Raw genomic sequence first — 20,172 nt, forward strand, 5'->3', positions numbered from 1 at the left:
GCCATACTGTCAGAGTAGAACGGTGCTACATAGGGTTTTTTTCTTTTTTTTTTTTTAACTATTTTGTTGTTGTTGAGACTATACAAAGCAAAACATATACCAATTCAACAGTTCCTACAATTCATTAACATTGACTACATTCTTCTAGTTATGCAACCGTTCTCTCTCTCCTTTTCTGAGTTCCTCCCCATTAACGTAAACTCACTGCCCCCTCAGATTCCTAATCTTTCAACTTGTTGTTATCACCTTGATCCCATATAGACAGTTCTTAAAAGAACATAATGCTCAAGGGAGATTTTTTTTTTTTTTTAAACTAGTTAAGCTAAACTTTGGTTTTAAGAAGATTTCAGCAGATATTTTTGGTTTAAGGTTTAAAGATTATCTCAGGGCAATAGTTTCAGGGGTTCATCCAGCCCCCATGGCTCCAGAAAGTCTGGAGTCCATGAAAATTTGAAATTCTGTTCTGCATTTCCCCCCTTTTAATCAGGATTCTTCTACTGAATCTTTGATCAAGGTAGTCTGTAATGGTATCTGGGCACTATCCAGTTCTGGTTTCACGGCAAAGAAGGCAGTTGTTCATGGAGGAAATTAGCCACACATTCCATACCCTCTTCCTATTCCTAACTTTCCTTTTTCCTCTGTTACTCCAATTGAATAGAGACCAATTGTGCTTTGAATGGCTGATGGCAAGCTTTTAAGATCTCAGGCACTACTCACTGAACTAGGAGGTAGAGCAGAAGCACTAAACATGGTATTAGGCCAATTAACTCGGATGTCCCATGAAACCATGACCCTAAACTTCCAAACTAAGGAAACAAATCCCATGAGGTTTTGGTTGTACATAAGCAGCCTCAGCAACTACTCTTTTGTTGTTGTAAATACAGCTATCCCACAACTTTTGCCAGTTCAATTATTTACAGGTGTACAACTTACTGACAGCAATTACAGTAATTGGCTGTGTAATCCTACTCTTAACCAATGCGATCTTTCCCTCACCATTAACCCCCTCTTCCCCTCCCTCTTGCCCCTGGTAACCACTAATAAACTTTGGTCTCTATACATTTGCCTTTTCTTGTCTTTTTTATGTAAGTGAGGTCATATAATATTTGTCCTTTGGTGATAGACTTACTTTACTCAGCATAATGTCTTCAAGCTCCATCCATATTGTAGCATGTATCAAGACTTTGTTTCTTTCTGCTAGCTGAGTAGTATTCGTTGTATGACTGTACCACATTTTCTTTATCCATTTATCTTTCGATGGGCATTTAAGCTGTTTCCACCTTTTGGCTATTGTGAATACTGCTGCAATGAACACGTGTACAAGTCTTAGTTTGAGTCTCTGCTTTCAAGTTTTTGGGGTATATACCTAGGAATGGAATTCCTGGGTCATATGGTAGTTCTATTTTTAGTTTTCTGAGAAACTGCCATGCCACACTGTTTTCCACAACATCTGTACCATTTTGCATTCCAACCAGCAATGGATAAGGGGTTCCAATTTCCCCACATCCTCACCAACATGTTATTTTCTGTTTTTTTAATCTTAGCCATCCTAGTGGGAGTGAAATTGTATATCACTGTGGTTTTGACTTGCATCACTCTGATGGTTAATGATGTTGAGCATCTTTTCAAGTGTTTGTTGGCCATCTGAATGTCCTCTTTGGTGAAACGTCTATTCAAGTCCTTTGCCCATTCTATGATTGGGTTATTTGTCTTTTTGTTGTTAAGCTATCAAAGTTTTATGCGTATTGTGGTTATTAGAGTCTTATCAGATATACAGTTTCTGAAGATATTCTCCCATCAATAGCTTGAATTTTCACTATTTTGGTAAAGTCTTTTGATGAACAGAAGTTTTTAATTTTTTATGACGTCCGTAAGGTTTTCAACGGCTGATTTTTCTAAAGTAAATTACCAGGCCTTTTTTCTGAGGCAACTCTGAGTGCACTCGAACCTTAAACCTTTCGGTTAGCAGCTGTGCACTTAACCATTTGCACCACCCAGGGACTCCAGGACCTAAAATAATCTCTCAGAATTCCTCAAAAGGAAAACAGGATCCTATGATCCAGAGGGATGGATGGTGAGTAGGGGGAATAAAAGCTAATCCCCACCTCAGGCTATAAAAGGCAACCAGGTGCATACACAAGCTTTTAATCGCCAATGGCTTGGTGAGGATGAGCAGCGGTGACAGGAGGATATAATGGGAGCCCCATGTGCTATCTGAAGTTCTGTTGCACTGATGCTAAGCATTATTATAGGCAATGGTAACTAGTCCTTACTGTAAGACAGATACCACGTTAAGCATTTTATGAGCATCAATTCATTTACTCTTCATAACAACCCTTGTTTATCTGCAGTAACAATGCACACGATCTTTTGATTCTAAGGAGGGTGTAGTATAATTATAAAAAAATGTAGCAGGCAACACTCAGAATAAACATCACCAGTAATCAGGGAAATGCATATTAAACATAAATATACTCTTACATCCATGAAGTTGACTGGAAGGTATTTCTCATCAAAAGTTGGGGAGATTATGAAGCAACAAACCATCACCCATCACTGAGGACGTAGCTAACAGAGCTGAAGCAAGGTGAAGTCACGCATACTTCGGAACCACCTGCTTCTAGATATATAGAGAAATTCTTGCAATGGGCACAAAGGACATCATTTTACTGCAGAACTTTTTCTAATTCAAAAATTTTGGAAATATCCTAAACACACATCAACAGGAAAATGGAAAAATAAATTGTGATATATTCAATCAAGGAATACTATACAACATTTCAAATGAATGAGCTACAGTGAAATATATTCCATCCTGGATACATCTTAAAATACATGTGAATAAAAATAAATATCAGGATGATATAAACAATATACCATTTATCTAACATTTGTTCACAGACACATACATATCTAGTAAAAATATAAAAGCATGGCTAAAATACAACTACAACAAAGAAGTTACATCTCACGATGGATAAAGATCAATAGGTTTGGGAACAGGAGACTTCTAATCCTGTTTTTAAAAAATAAAAGGAAAAATAAAAATTAAAAATACTGAAATTATTAAATCGGGGAGGCCAGCATGTTGTTGTTGTTGTTACCTGCCGTCGAGTCAATACTGACTCATAGTGAACCTATGAAAAACAGGACAAAACACTGCCCAGTTCTGCACCAATCTCACAATCATTGCTATGTTGGGCCCATTGTTGCAACCACTGAGTCAATCCATCTCACTGAAGGTCTTCCTCTTTCTTGCTGCTATTTTACAAAGCATGAAGTCCTTTCCCAGGGACTGGTTCTGCCTGATAATATGCCCAAAGTATGTGAGATGAACTCTCACCATCCTCATTTCTAAGGAGCATTCCGACTGTACTTCTTCCAAGACAGATTTGTTTGTTCTTCTGGCAGTCCATGGTATATTCAGTATTTTTAGCCCACACCATAATTCAACTGCATCAACTCTTCTTTGGTCTTCCTTATTTATTGTCCAGCGTCCGCATACATGAGGCAATGGAAAATACCATGGCTTGGGTGAGGCACACCTTAGTCCTCAAAGTGACATCTTTGCCTTTTAACACTTTAAAGAAGTCTTTTGCAGCAGATTTGCCCAATGCAATACGTTGCTGGACTGCCTGACAGCTGCCTCCATGGACACTGATTGTGGATCCAAGTAAAATGAAATCCTTGACAACTTCAATCTTTTTCATGATTTTGCTTATTGGTCCAGTTGTGAGGATTTTTGCTTTCTTTATGTTGAGGTGTAATCCAAACAGAAGGTTGTAGTCTTTGATCTTCATCAGTAAGTGCTTCAAGTCCTCTTCACTTTCAGCAAGCAAGGTTGTGTCACCTGAATATCACAGATTGTTACTGAGTCTTCCTCCAATCCTGATGCCATGTTCTTCTTCATATAGTCAAGCTTCTTGGATTATATGTTCAGCATACAGAATGAATAAGTATGGAGAGAGGATATAACCCTGATGCACATCTTTCCTGATTTTAAACAACATAGTATCCCCTTGTTCTGTCCAAACGACTGCCTCTTGGTCTATCTACAGGTTCCTCATGCCAAATCAAGTGTTCTGGAATTCCCATTCTTCACAATGTTTTCCATAATTTGTCGTGATCCACACAGTCAAATGCCTTTGCGTAGTCAATAAAACACACGTAAACATCTTTCACATATTCTCTGCTTTCAGCCAAGATCCATCTGACATCAGCAATTATAGCCCTCATTCCACACCCTCCTCTGAATCAGGCTTGAATTTCTGGTAGTTCCCTGTTGATGTACTGCTGCAACCATTTTTGAATCACCTTCAGCAAGATTTTACTGCATGTGATATTGTTCATTAATTTCTGCATTCTGCTGGATCACCTTTCTTTGGAATGGGCACAAATATGGATCTCTTCCAGTTGGTTGTCCAGGTGGCTGTCTTCTAAATTTCTTGGCATAGACGAGTGATTCCAGTGTTGCATCAATCTGTTGAAACATCTCAACTGGTATTCCATCAATTCCTGGAGCCTTGTTTTTCACCAATACCTCTACCACAGCTTGGACTTCTTCCTTCAATATCATCAGCTATTGGTCATATGCTACCTGTTGAAATGGTTTAACATCGATCAATTCCTTTTGGTACAGTGACTCTGTACATTCTTTACATTTTCCTTTGATGTTTCCTGCATCATTCAATATTTTCCCCATACAATCCTTCAATATTTCAACTTGAGGCCTGAATTTTTTCTTCATTTCTTTCAACTTGAGAAATGCTGAGCGTGTTCTTCACTTTTGGTTTTCTATATCCAGGTTTTTGCACGTCATTATAATACTTTGTCTTCTCGAGCTGCCCTTTGAAATCTTCTGTTCAGCTCTTTTACTTCATCATTTCTTCTATTAGTTTTAGCTACTCTACATTTAAGAGCAAGTTTCAGAGTCTTCTCTGACATCCATTTTGGGTTTTTTCCCCCGTCTTTTTAATGACCCTTTGCTTTCTTTATTTACGGTATCACTGATGTCATCTCACAACTTGTCTGGTCTTTGGTCATTAGTGTTCAAAGCATCTGTCTTAGGCTGGGTTCTCTACAGAAGCAAAACCAGTAAAGTATATAAATATATATGTAGAAAGAGATTTATATCAAGGAAACAGCTCACACGATTGTAGAGGCTAGAACGTCCCAAATCCATGGATCAGGATAGAGGCCTCTCCCAAGTCACACGGCTGCAGAAGCTGGCAAACCCAAGATTGGCAGGATGGAGAGCAGGGCTCCCACTCACAGGCTGTGCAGATCTACGAATCCCAGGTTCGGCAGATAAGCTGACAGCTCAAGTCCCAAGAACCAGAGATGAGACAACAGGAGGCAGCCGTAGGATCCAGAGAGAGCAAAAAGCCAGAACGTCTGCTTATACTCAGATGCAGGCCACACCCCCAAGGAGACTCCCTTTCATCTGATTGGCTACTGACAGTATATTTAATCATGGGAGTGACTACATTAAAACACTAGAGAATCATGGCCCAGCCAAGTTGACACACAATCCCAAACATCACAGCATCAAATCTATTTTTGAGATGGTCTCTAAATTCAGGTGGGATATACTCAAGGTTGTACTTTCACTCTTGTGGACATGTTTTAATTTTCTTCAGCTGCAACTTGAACTTACAGATGAACAATTGATAATTTGTTCTGCAGTCAGCCCCTGGCCTTGATCTGACTGATGATCTTGAACTTCTCCATTGGCTCTTTCCACAGATGTAGTCAATTTGATTCCTGTTATTCTATCTGCTGAGGTCCATGTATATAATCACCATTTATGTTGTTAAAAAAAGGTATTTCAAATGAACAGGCCATTGGCCTTACAAAATTCTATCATGCTATCTCTGATGTCATTTCTATCGCCAAGGCCGTATTTTCAAACTACTGGTCTTTCTTTGTGTTCATCTTTCGCATTCGCACCCGTAATCATCAGTGTGTCTTGACTGCATGTGTGATCAATTTCAGACTGCAGAAATTGGTAAAAATCTTCAGTTTCTTCATCTTTGGCCTTAGTGGTTGGTGTATAAATTTGAATAATAGTTGTAGTAACTTGTTTTCCTTGTAGTTGTATGGAGATTATCCTATCACTGACAGCTCTGTACTTCAGGATAGATCTTGCAATGTTCTTTTTGACAATGAATGTGATGCCATTCCTCTTTGTCATTCCCGGCATAGTAGACTATACGATTGTCTGATTCAAAATGGCCAATACCAATCCATTTCAGCTCACTAATGCCTAGAATATCTATCTTCAAGCGTTCCACTTCATTTTTGCCAACTTTCAATTTTCCTACACTTATACTTCATACATTCCATGTTCCAATTATTAGTAGATGTCTGCAGCTGTTTCTTCTCATTTTAAGTCATGCCACATCAGCAAATAAGGGTCCCAAAAGCTTGACTCCATCCACATCACTAAGCTTAACTCTACTTTGAGGAAGCAGCTCTTCCTCAGCCATATTTTGAGTGACTTTCAACCTGAGGGGCTCATCTTCCCGTACTATATCAGACAATGTTCTGCTGCTATTTGTAAGGTTTTCACTGGCCAGTTTTTCAGAAGCAGATCACAAGGATTTTCTTCTTAGTCTGTCTTAGTCTGTAACTCTGCTGAAACCTGACCTCCATAGGTGACCCTGCTGATATGTGAAATACTGGTGGTACAGCTTTCACCATCATAGCACCACAAACTGACAGACGATTGGCCACCACAGTGTGACAAACTGACAGACGAATGGTGGGGTGGTCAACGTAGAGTTGTTTATTTTCTTATTCTCTATACTTCACTGTAGATTTCAAACATTTATAATAAAAATCCAACATTCAGGACTAATTACATAGGAGGAATTGTATGTCCTCACATTTCCTTCATTAAAGGTTTCATTTGCCTGTTAATATTATCATCAGTAAAGAAGTCATGTACTTCCTTAGTGTTGACCACTTGCTCAGAATCTTAAAAAAAAAAAAAAGAAAAAAAACCCATGGCGCTTAAAAATCATAAATATCATCATGCTTGCAATTACCATTTATTAAGTAAGCACTTACTTCATGCCACTCAGGTGGTGACAGCCTCGCAACAGCCCTAATAGATTTAACAAGCCCTAGGTGGCACCACCAGTAAGCACTGAGCTGGAATTCAACGACGTTTGTCTAACTCCAAGATCTTATAGCTTACAAAAAGTATATTGTTGCTTCCCCTGACTACAACATGGAGGGAAAATTTGTTCAATGAGTAAGAGTAATATTAACATATATTTCTTGGTTGTCAGTCAGTGAGGAAATGTGTAAATGAATTACTTGTCTCTGCTCATGTCGCTAGCTGAGAGCAGGGCTAGAACTAGGATATAAAATTAAAACAATAGACCACTTCCTATCTTATGAAAGAGAACCGACTACATTCATTGAAACAGATTTTCCAACAAATGCTACTCTAAAGCCTTGCCAAAATTAAATTTTCCTACTATCATACCACTAAGCACTGTTCAAATAAATCTCCTTCCAGGAACATCTTTAATACTTTGGCACTTGAATCATGACAACTGGTACCACTGCCTAAAACAACATATCACATTAAATGACATGAAAATACATTCTTTGCAGACATAAAATGATACTTTTGTTACCAGAATATGTCTCTATTGTGCACATTTCAGGAGCATTAGCTATTTGTAAAATTCTGTTACTTCGAATCTTCACCAGGCGATAAAGTACTAGTACTACAGAAACTTTCTCTAACCTGATACAGTGGCATGCAAGAAGCCAGACTCTAGTGGAAAGGCACTCCAGTCACAAGTTCCAGATCTAACTCCACAGCCTAGAAACCAAGGCAACCCACAGTCTCGTTAAGCCTCACCCACACTGAATCATCTGCAGAGTTCGGGTGGGAAAATAAGGCGATGCTTGTAAATTTTTCTTTTTTTTTTTAATTGAAGTATAAAATACACACACACAAAAATCCATAAAACTTAAGTGTACAGTTCAATGAATTTTTACAAACTGAACACACATAACCAGCATGGAAACCAAGACACAAAACATTACTGCTCTGAAGGAGCACGTCCCCTTTCATCACTACCTCCATCAAGGAGAACTACGATCCCAGGTGCTAACCGAACAGATTACTTTGGACTGCTTCTATGCCCTGTGTAAACGGAATGGACAGACTATGCACTGTTTCTTACGTCTGGTTTCTTTTGCTAACATCATGTTGTGGCAGTCATTCATGCTGTCTCACACAGCTACAGATCGTTCACTCTTCTTTTCCTAGTATCACAGTGTGTGGCACACCGTAAATTCATCCACTCTACTTCTGATGGGCATTTGGATAATTTAAAGATTTGGGGTATTACAAATAGTTTTACTTCAATGTTCTCCTATACAGGTAGTCCCCAACTTACAACAGGCTTCTGCTCCAATGACTCCATCATAAGTCGGTTCTGATATAAGTAAGAACACCTCTTTTTTTTTTTTTTTTTTTAGTTTTCATTATTATTGCCTTTTATTATCAGTATCTTTATAAATCCAATATTTGTCTTTGAGGGTTGGCATGAGAACGATAACATCAACAAATTACAGGCTGCGACATCGTATGTAGTACGTATTACTAATGATAAGATGTACAAAAAAAAAAAAAAACACATCATAACTTGAATACATTGTAAGTTGGGGACTACCTGCATGTGTTTTGCTGAAAGGTACAATCAGCACATTTCTGCTAGGTGCATGTCTAGGAGTGGAATTATTAGTCATACAACATGTATTAGTTTCCTACGGCTGCTACAACAAATTACCACCAACTTAGAGGCTTAAAACAACACAAAACTATTATCTTACAGTCCTAGAGGTCGAAAGTCCTAAATGGATCTCAGTGGGGTAAAATCAAGGTGCTAGAAGGGCTACATCCCTTTCTGGAGGTGCAGGAAATAATCCTTTTTTTAATTGCTTTCTCCAGCTTCTAGAGGGTGCTGACATTTATTGGCTAATAGCCCCTTCCATCTTCAAAGCCAGTGTGATGGTTACGGTTGTGGGTGGGTCAACTTGGCTGGGGCAGCATTCTCAGTGGTTTGGCAGTTATGATGTAGTCTGGCAGCTATGTAATGATGTAATCAACTCTATATTGAGATCTGATATAATGTAATCACCTCCATGATGAGATCTGCTATGAGCAGCCAATCAGTTGAAAGGTCGTTTCCTTGGGGGTGTGGCCTGCACCCAATACATGTGGACTTTCTGGCAAAGCTCACCAGCTCTTGCTCGCCCTGGATCCTGAAGCTGGCTCAGCCAGGAATGGCCAGCCAAGTCTTTCTCACATCATATCATTCTGACACCGACTCTTCTGCCTCCCTCATCCACATTTAAACAACTGTTGTGATTGTTTGGAAACCCTGGTGGTGTGGTGGTTAAGCGCTACAGCTGCTAACCAAAAGGTCGGCAGTTCAAATCCACTAGGTGCTCCTTGGAAACCCTATGGGGGCAGTTCTAGTCTGTCCTATAGGGTCACTACAAGCTGGAATCAACTCGATGGCAACAGGGGTGTGTGTGCAACAGGGGTGTGTGTGTGTGTGTGTGTGTGTGTGTGTGTGTGTGTGTGTAAGATTGCTTGAGCCCACCTGGATAATCTTTATCTTAAAGTCAGCTGATTAGCAACTTTAATTCCATCTGTAATTTTAATTCCTCCTTGCTGTGTAACCTAACATATTCCCAGGTTCTGGGAATTAGGAACTGAACATCTTTGGGGGTCCATTATTCTGCCTTCCAAAATATGCATATATTTAAAAGTGTTTTTTAAACTGCATTATAAACATTTTATTATGATAATAAAGGAAACCCTGTTTCTTTCTTTCTATGCAGCACATCTAGCTTCTTCTGTTAACTCCATATAATTCTTGTTGCCAACTAGAAAAATATTTTACAGTTACTAAGCAAAAAATAAAAAAAAATTATAAAAATTAAGTATGGTATATGTGTGTAACTAATCTCCAAGACTCAAAGCAACTTTATAGGACATAGCAGAACTTCCCCATAGGGTTTCCAAGGCTGTAATCTTCAGGAAGCCGACTGCCATATCTTTCTCCCACAGAGCAGCTGGTGGGTTTGAACTGCTGATCTTTCAGTTAGCAGCCAAGCACTTAACCACCACATCACCAGGGCTAGACTGAAGGGTACTCAATCAGATTTACACACTAGGAGCTTTCCTTTTTATTCCCATTTGAGGACAGAAACTGAAGCCATAAGCCCCACGCACAGCTTTGAGCTAGAAATTATCTCTGTCTGTAGTGTCAAGGGGGCCCTGGTGGTGCAGTGGTTAAGAGCTTGGCTGCTAATCAAAAGGTTGGCGGTGCGAATCCACCAGCAGCTCCTTGGAAACCTTACGGGGCAGTTCTACTCTGTCGTAAAGGGTCGCTATGAGTCAGAGCTGACTCGACAGCAACAGGTTTGGTTTGGTTTTCTTACAGTAAACCTTCAATAAACCCTAGGAGGTAGCAGAGAAGACAGCCACCTTCACTAAGACATTAGTAGAAAAAAAGAATCACAAAGAAATCAGAAACCCAAACCTGTACTGTACATAGGTATGGGGCTACGCTTCCCCCTACCCAGGACTGCAGAAAGTTTAAATCAGAAACGAACATAAAAAGTGATCAGCAGTACCAAAACTGCCCCCAAAGCAGCCCAGGACACTCTCAGAACTTGTGCAAGAGAAGCTCTTAGCGAAGATGAGCTCAGAGAGTAAACTTTCAAAGTACACAAGGAAACCCACCAACAGGAGAGTAAGCAGAAGCAATAGACAGGAATGACATCCTAGAAGTCTTCGTAATAGAAAAAGCCTACAAGAACTCTATTACAAGTATGTTCAAACTCTTGAAGACATAAAGTAAAAAAAATAGGCTCTGTAAGACAAAAACAGAACATTGTCAAAAAAAATAAAACAGCAGATTTGAAAAAGAAATAGAAAATCTAGAAATAAAATGCATAACGTGGTAGAAACACTGCTGCTGCTGCTGTTTACCTTTGAGTCAATTCCGACTGACAGCAACCCTGTGTGACAAGAGTAGAACTGCCCCACAGGGCTTCCTAGACTGTAATTTTTACAGGAGCAGACTGCCAGCTCTTTTTTCCCACCGAGTGCCTGGTGGGTTCAAACCGCCCACCTTTCCATTAGCAGCTGAGCGCTTACCCATTACACCACCAGGACTCCTTAAAAACTGCTGTAGATACATTAAATAAGTACACTTTTTAGATGTGAAAGTAAACTAGAATCAGAGTTGAGAAAATCCCCCAGAAAAGCACAGGAAGATCAAGTGCTAAAAAACGTGAAAGAGAAGTTAAGAGACATAGAGGATACATTAAGAGGCTCCAAGATATATCCAACAGGAGATCTAGAAGGACAAACTACAAAAAAAACAAAAAAGAAATGGAAGGGGGAGCTGTTTAAAAAAGCAGATCAAGCGCAGTCCCTGCCCTCCTGGTGCTGACAATCCAGCAGAAACATAACTGCCCTACGTTCTCAGAGCTCAAAGTTGCATAGTGACTTCCGGCTCCCGGGAAGGACTCTCCTACCTTCACACACTGCCTACCTATGAGTCATCAGCTCCTTGCCCTTCAGAGGTAACTGACATAACTGTGAATGAGGGAAGTAATATCACCCTACAGACCTGGCAGAATTAGAGCTAAGGGGAGGGAACTCCTTTGAAATCTAGTTTCAGATTCACCACCATAGTTTTTACTTTCAAACAGGTCAAATAGCTTACATGTGCTGAGGACCACAGGGATTCTGCTAACAGTGTCAGGAAGAAGAATCTACTGGTTTAACCAGTCCAGCTTCCTCCCTCTGTGTCCAGCTGGTTCATTTTTATCTGGGGAGCCATCTCTCCCTCACTCTCAGTCCACATGTTCCAGGGGTAGGCAGGTAACCAGAAAAAAGTCAATTCAACCACAGCTACCCTCTGTCCAAAGTAATTGGTTTAGGGATAGATAAATACATAACCTAAGCAAAACCAAGGGGATTCAATTCTAGGACTCTGACTGAAAATATTGAGCAAAAGAATCTTTCCGCTGGGACTATTAAACCAGAGAAGATGGGCAGAGGCCGCATGTAGACATTCACTGAGAACCAAGCCAGCAGAGAAGAAAGCAGACTCAAGTGTCGAGAGTGATCAGCTCCTGGATTCAGCCATACCAGATCCAATACCACCCCAAGATTTCTTAGTGTTATAAATCTATGACTTCCCTTTTCTGCTTAAGCCAGTTGGAGTAGAATTTCTGACATTTGCAACTAAAAAAAGCCCAAAATAATAAATATTTTAGCAGCCAGGAAGCAGAAGTAGCAGCAATAGCAAGAGGACGGCTGTTCTCTGAAGAGTTCCCCAATTTAAAACCCTGAGGAAGGCTTTGATTGTAATCCGAACATTATTGTAACATATTGACCATATCATATTTTCTGAATCCAATCTGGGTTTCGTTATGTCTTAGAGCTCTTCTCATTGCCTTAAAAGACCTCAACAAATTATAAACCTCAATTTCAAAACAAAATGATTTTTAATTAACTGAAGTGTGATAAAACATGACATTTAGAATGCTAGGTAATTAAGAGATGTCACAAAATGAAAATTATCAATTAATGCTTTAAAAAGGTAAATCAGCTGTGGTCAAGTAGACTCCAACTCATGGCTACCCCATATGTGTCTAAGTTGAACTGTCCTCCATATGGTTTTCAATGACTGATTTTTTAGAAGTAGATCACCAGGCCTTTCTTCTAAGGTGCCTCTGGGTGGACTTGAACCACCAACCCTTCAGTTAGCAGCCGACCACTTAACCAAAACACCACTCAGGGACCTTCTAAAAATGTAGGAATCAATGATAACAATAATGAATGGGTTTGGTTCGATACTGAAGTAAAAGTAGATGAAATTTTGGTGCAAAAAAGTACCTAATTGTCTGTGAATAAGAGATTGGCATGCAGGGGGAGGATGAGGGTGGTGTGGGGAGAGACGCTCACTTGTTTATACCACTTGGAGCCCAACCCCAACTACACTCAGAAGAGACTACAAAAACCTCCCAGGCAAATCAATGGAAGCAGGACACCTTTTCTCTGTCAACCTCTCAGGGTCCCTTATGCTTCTTTACATTCCTACGCACTCAATAATGTTAATGTGATCTTCCCCATAACCCCTGAATATAAAACATTAATGTCAACCAGAGCACTAAACTCATCCTTTCTCTCCAGTCTGCCTGCCACAAGACACATATATCTGTGGCCAGAAATACAGAACACATCATGTATAAAAGCCATAATTATTCCAAATTTACACCATACTTGACTGATAATAAAGCACACTTTAACACCTCTGAAATCAGGACAGTCTTAAATGGCTGCCAGCCAGGCTGCAGTTCTCGCGATCACAGACTTGGCTCTTCCTCCTGGCGGACGGACGGGCGGACAGAACTACCGTAACCCTTGGACACTGTGGTCAACAAGCATCTGCAGACCACTGAGGAAAGAACAGGTAAGCCATCTGATGATGCCACCAAAATGTATGCCGATACATGCCAACAGCTTGGAGGAAAATCCCAGAGCCAAGACTGAGATACTCTTTTAAGAAAAGATCTCAACATGAACACCTGGGAGGGCACAGAGGTTGACGTTATGTGGGAAAACACAGACACCAATGACGCACAGTCAAAAGTGATTGATTCGGACTCAGAATGTGATTTTTTTTTTCTTTTGCAGAAAAACCCTACCCAATTTATTAAGCTATTATTTTCCTCTTGAGTATTTACAAGAGTGATAAATAATTTTAAAAAAAGTAAGTTCAAAAAATATAGACGAACTCTTTCAATAAAATATCAAGTCTAGTGATAAAATATATAATAGTTTAATTGGCAATGTTTTTTTATTACTGGTACTTAAGATAACGGAGCAGCTTACAATCAAAAAATTTTTTTTCGGCCGTTGAATTGATTCTGACTCATAGAGACCCCACGTGTGTTAGAGCTGAACTGTGATCCACAGAGTTTTCAATGGCTGGTTTTTCGGATGTAAGTCACCAGGCTTTCTTTGAGGTACCTCTGAGTGGAGCTGAACCTCCAACCTTTCAGTTAGCAGCCAAGCACAGAAACCATTTATACGAGCCAGGGATATACAGTGTCTTATACTAAACGAAATACAGTAATTTTGATAGGGAAATCATACATAGCAAACATACCTTCCAATTTGCGAAGGGTATGGTTGGTTTTGGCGTAACGAGATTTCCTTGTGATACCAAAAACATATCAGCTGGTTTCCTTACAATATTACCCATGTAATTTTAGCTCTCTACTGACAGTTATGTCTTTTTATCTTTGCTCTGCCAAATCTATGTTTGGGGTTAAATAAGAGGATGTAATTTATTTTTGAAATTCACCCTTTTTATAAGGCCTGTCTTAGTTATCTAGTACTGCTGTGACAGAAATACCACAAGTGGGTGCCTTTAACAAACAGAAATTTATTTTCTCACAGTTTAGGAGACTAAAGTCTGAATTCAGGGCAACGGCCCTAGGGGAAGGCTTTCTCTCTCTGTTGGCTCTGGGGGAAGGTCCTTCTCTCTTCAGCTTCTGTTTCCTGGTTCCCTGGAGATCTCCACGTTGCTTGGCATCTATCTTCCCCCCACTCCCCCGCTTGTTTAATCCACTCCTTTCATATTTTGTAAGAGACTGACTAAAAGACACACCCTACACTAATCCTGTCTCATTAACATAACAAAGACAACCCATTCCCAAATGGGATTACAACCACAGACACAGGGGTTAGGATTTACAACACATATTTCGGGGACACACAATTCAATCCACAACATGGCCCAAGGCACTAAAAGGGAAATGCAACCTTATAAAAGCTAAAGAAGCATGTACTAGACCTCTTCTGAACCATTAAAAATTTTACCTTTCTCTCCAAAATGTGTCCTTCTAAGATACGAAGGCTTTCAGAATGAGTCGCTCTTTTAGAGATATGAACAATATGCTATCACAGCTCACTAATTATATGGGTATTAGAGTTTCACGACTGCTCTAAAATCAACAGGAGTTCACAAAATAAGAATAATGCATGCTTCTCTGCTCTAACAATATGTGTTAAGATCCCTTATCAAATGTGAGTTATTCTTCCAAAGATCATAGGTACTCATTCTTTAATTCCAGGTACTTTGCAGTCACTTATTAAATCAAATCTTGCGGTTAAGTTACAGGTCCCGCCTGTGATATCATGTGTCCCTAAAAGCCATTAGACTTTATATGAAACATTTATTAAGGATAGCAGAGTTGGATAAAATACTTTATGGGAGACCTATACTTCCTCCAATAACAACAATAAAGGTCAAATTAAATACTAAGCTGATACAGGCATTAGAGAGTTATGACACTAATGAGACCTAGAAAGGTTAAGATTACAAAAAAGGCAAAACTCATAGCGGTCAGTTGTTAATCTGCAGCAAAATTTTACTGGTTATATTTGTATAGGTAAAGGGACCTGGTGGAGATTCCTTACACGGTCTTGTGAGGCTAGAGGGTCAAAATGGGAAGACTGAAGGCCCACAAACACAAGACCATTTCACTCTGATACTTAGTAAGGTAAGCACCTAAAAAGCTAAGCCCTAAGCATCTGAAAAGCAAAGTAGAGTTTCTAAAGTCTCACAGTACTGTGAAGACAAAAACTACAATTGAGGACTCAACGAGGAGAAGAGGCAAACACAAGGGATTGTCACTTCAAAGCCCTGTAGGGGTATGCCTTAGGAACAGGGACCAACCAAAGATACACTAAGACTTATTAAAATTCTAACCCAATCTCAGTGCTGTTCAATTAAAGCGATCAATCCCACAAATTATCTGTTTTGCAAAGGTAAAAGTACAATCTCCCTAAATAAAGATAATACAAATTCTAACATTTAAAGCCTCTACAAATTTTTATACACAATATCTGGCATTCAATCAAAAATTACAAGGGAGGATAAGAGATAAGAAAATATGACCAAAAACCAAAACAGAAACAGACCCACAGATGACACAGACACTGGAGTTAACAGCCAAGGACTTTAATTATGATTAGTATGTTCAAGACAATAAAGGAAAAGATGTAAAAATAGATGAAAAGATAATTTCAACAGATACTTGGAATTAAAAACAAAAGGAAATTCTACAACTAGACAATACAGTATCTGAAACCCACTGACAGATGGGCTTAACGGCAGACAGACACTGCAGCAATTTGAATGACATGTCAGCAGAAACTACTGAACAGAGAGGAAAGATGGAAAACACAGTAGAGGGGCATAAAAGATATGTACAGCACAGTGAAAAGATATAACATACATGTAATTGGGGTCCCAACTGAGGTCTTAAAAGCTTGTGAGCAGCCATCTAAGACATTCCACTGATCCCACTCCATCTGGAGCAAGGGAGAATGAAGAAAACCAAAGACACATGGGAAAGATTAGTCCAAAGGACTAACGGACCACAACTACAACAGCCCTCACCAGACTGAGTCCAGCACAACTAGATGGTACCCAGCTACCACAACTGACTGCTCTGACAGGGATCATAATAGAGGATACCGGACAGAGCCGGAGAAAAATGTAGAACACAATTCTAACTCACAAAAAAAAAAAAAAAGTCTGACAGAGACTGGAGAAGTCCTGAGAGTATGGCCCCTGGACACCCTTTTAACTCAGTAAAAGTCACTCCTGAGGGTCACCTTTCAGCCAAAGATTAGACAGGCTTATAAAACAAAACAAGACAAAAGGGGAACACCAGCCCAGAGCAAGGAGAAGAAGGAAGGAGCGGACAGGGAAAGCTGGTAATGCGGAACCTAAGGTCAAGAAGGGGAGAGTACTGACATGTTGTGCAGTTGGCAATAAATGTCACAAAACAAGATGTGTACTAATTGTTTAATGAGAAGCTAGTTTGCTCTGTAAACCTTCATCTAAAGTACAATAATAAATAAAAAAAAAAAAAATCAAATGTACATGACACCAAACTGTCAACAATTGCTTTAAAACAAAGGTGAGAATATAAGGGGCAGGGGAACTAGATTAACTGAGATGAAACCACCAGAATGGAAAAAATGACTGTTCATGCACTCTGAAGAATGTAATCAATATCACTGAACAATGTGTGCAGAAATTATTGACCAGGAACCTAAACTGCTGTGTAAACCTTCACAAAAAACATAAAAAAATATTATTTAGAAAACAATTAAAATATATATATACTTGCTAGTTACACAGGTATAGTTACATTGTGAAAACTCAAGTTGAACACTTACATTCTATGTTCTTATGATCTATGCACGTGTCTGTGTATATATATTGAAGTCCAATTAAAAGTTTACTTAAACAAAAGCTCTGTGAACTCCAAGATCAATATAAAGAAATCCACAACCAGGCATATCTTAATAAGATTACTAATATAACAAAGACCAAGGAAAAAATTTTAAAAGTAAGGGGGGAGGGGTAGACACATTACTTCCAAAGAACAACAAGACGTAAATCAGACTTTCAACAGGAACAATAAAAACCACAAGACAACGGAATAACATTATTAAATGCTAAAAATAATAATAATAATAATAAAATAAACGCCAACCAGGAACTCTATACCAGTGGAAATATTCTTCAAAAATAAATATAAAATAAAAATCTTTTTGGACCAATAAAAACTTATTCACAGAAACCTACTAAAATAATAATAATTAGAATTAGAATAATGAGAGAGTTCTCCAGGTAGAAGAAAAATGAGCCCTGGCACAACACAGAAATACAAGAACAAATGAAAAGTCAGGGGAAGAAAAACATGTGGGTAATTAAAAATAAATACTGGGGAGGACTTCCAGCAACATGGCGCTCTAGGCAGAAGCACCATGCCGTCCCTCCACAGCAAAGATCTGAAAAACTAAACCAGACAGAGAAAACAACAATCCTGAAATCCTAAATATCAAATGAAGAGATAAAGAACTCACCCAAGCACCAAACGGAGTGAGAAAACTGACAAGAGAACGGAGAGTAAGGAGAGGTTCGTGCAGAGGTCCCCTGTCAGCTAAAGCAGTGCAGATCCACCATCTTGGACTCCTATCGGAGACCAGCAAATAGGGGGTACGAGAAAGCAGCTTCACGGTGCTGCCAGCAGTAAACAGAGCAACCGATAACTGGCCATATACGCTTTCCCACCCCCCACCCTTCTTCACCACCATTCGGCCTCCTCTACTTCCCGTGGCCACAGTCTCTTGTCTGGGAAGCACCGGCTGCTTGGATTCCACCAGCCCGCACTAGCTGGCTCTCTGAGTGCCATTTGTTGGCTGCTGGTGTTGCTTTTTTCCGGCTTCTTTTGATTTCTTCCTTACCTCTCACCACCTCCCCTGCCTTTCGCTCAAATACCTGGCTCTGTGCACCATCCTTGCTTCTTCCTGGGGGGCTGCAGAGCTCCGTTCAAGTGTGGAACTGCTTCCCGGTCTGGGCTGCCACGCTGGAGGGATCCCAGGGCTTTTGTTTGTTTGTTTTGAGTTGTTTGCTTGTTTTCTTTTTCATTTCTCGAGTTAGGAGCCCATTCTTGCCAGACAGTGCTTCACGGCTTGGGACCTACTCCCTCAGCTTGCACAGACCTGCAGAGGGATCCCCGGGCGCATTTTTATTTTCATGGTTTTTTTTCTTTTCCTGTTTTTTGGGGAGTTTTTTTCTTTTTTTTTTAAATTTGTTTTGTTTTCTTTTCCCTCTTTTTCCCTTTTTGTGTTTCTTCATTACTCAGTTTCTCATCTCTCTATACCTTCCTTCTCTTCCTGTCCCCTGGATACTTCACACTAAATACCTCTATGACTCCTAGCCAGGCTGTACTTCAACACCTGGGAACAACTTCCCCAGATCTCGTAGCCACACCGGTGGGATCCCTGGGAACTTTGCTGTTCTCTTCTCTTTCTAGTTTTTACGTATTCATTCTTTTCTTTTTTTTTCTTTTTCTTGCTGTTTCTGTTTTTCTCCATTTCATAGTCTCTCATCTCTCCACTCCAATGGCAAGCTCCCCTAGCACTCTTTTTTGTTTGTTTGTATGTTTTTGGCTCCTGTTCCTCTCTCCTATCACCCATATCCATCTTAGCTCCATACATAACCATCTCCCCTCTCCATCCTGCCTTCCTACACTGTGTGCTTAACATCACACCATCAAGCAGCACAGGCACAGCCTACCAGAATCTGCCCTGCACTGATCGCCGTCTCGCCCTGGTGTCTGTACTAAGTGCCAGAAACAACCAATCCCAGCAAATCCTTTTCAGCTAGACCTGCCCTGCTGTACCATATCTGAGCAACTGACCGTGCCAGTTGGACAAGGAGGTGAAAAGTATCATGCCTTCAGAAAAGCAAACAACAAAGAAAATACAGCCCGCCTGCTCAGACATAACCATATTTAAAAAAAAAAAGATGAAACAAACAAATCTACAATCAATAAACAAGAAAAATAATAACTACTGAGTGCCCCGAAGACAGCAGACAATATCAAAACATTTACAAAAACAGGACAGGATGGTTCCAGTAGGCATCCCAAATAAAACACCAGATGACTTTCCGGTAGAAGAAAAGGCACTAGAACTACCTGATACAGAATTCAAATCTCTAATACTCAGAATTATCCAAGAGCTGAAGCAAAAAGCAGACAAAAATGAGGAAATAATAGACAAATTCATTGAAAAGGCAGACAAATTCATGGAAAATCCAGACAAAAAAATGGACGATTTCATGAAAATAAAGCAGGAACAAAATGCCAAAATAAATTCACGACTAGAAATTATATAAAAACAACAATTAGAAATCCAAAAGATAAACAACAAGATTCAAGAAATGCACCGTATCATAGAAGGGCTGAGGAGCAGATTTGAAATGGTAGAAGACAGGATCAGTGGAAATGAAGATAAACACTTGGACACAACTCTGTTTGAGGAAAATTCAGAAAAAAGAACAAAGAAAAATGAAGAGACCCTGAGAATTATGTGGGATACAATCAAAAGCAAAAATCTTCGAGTGATTAGAGTTCCAGAACGGGGGAGAAAACAGAAGACACAGAGAGGATCACTGAAGAATTGCTGACAGAAAACTTCCCCAATATCATAAAAGATGAAAAGCTGACCATCCAAGAAGC

Source organism: Trichechus manatus, unplaced genomic scaffold (genome assembly GCF_000243295.1).
Source record: "Trichechus manatus latirostris isolate Lorelei unplaced genomic scaffold, TriManLat1.0 scaffold00266, whole genome shotgun sequence".
NCBI lineage: Eukaryota > Metazoa > Chordata > Mammalia > Sirenia > Trichechidae > Trichechus > Trichechus manatus.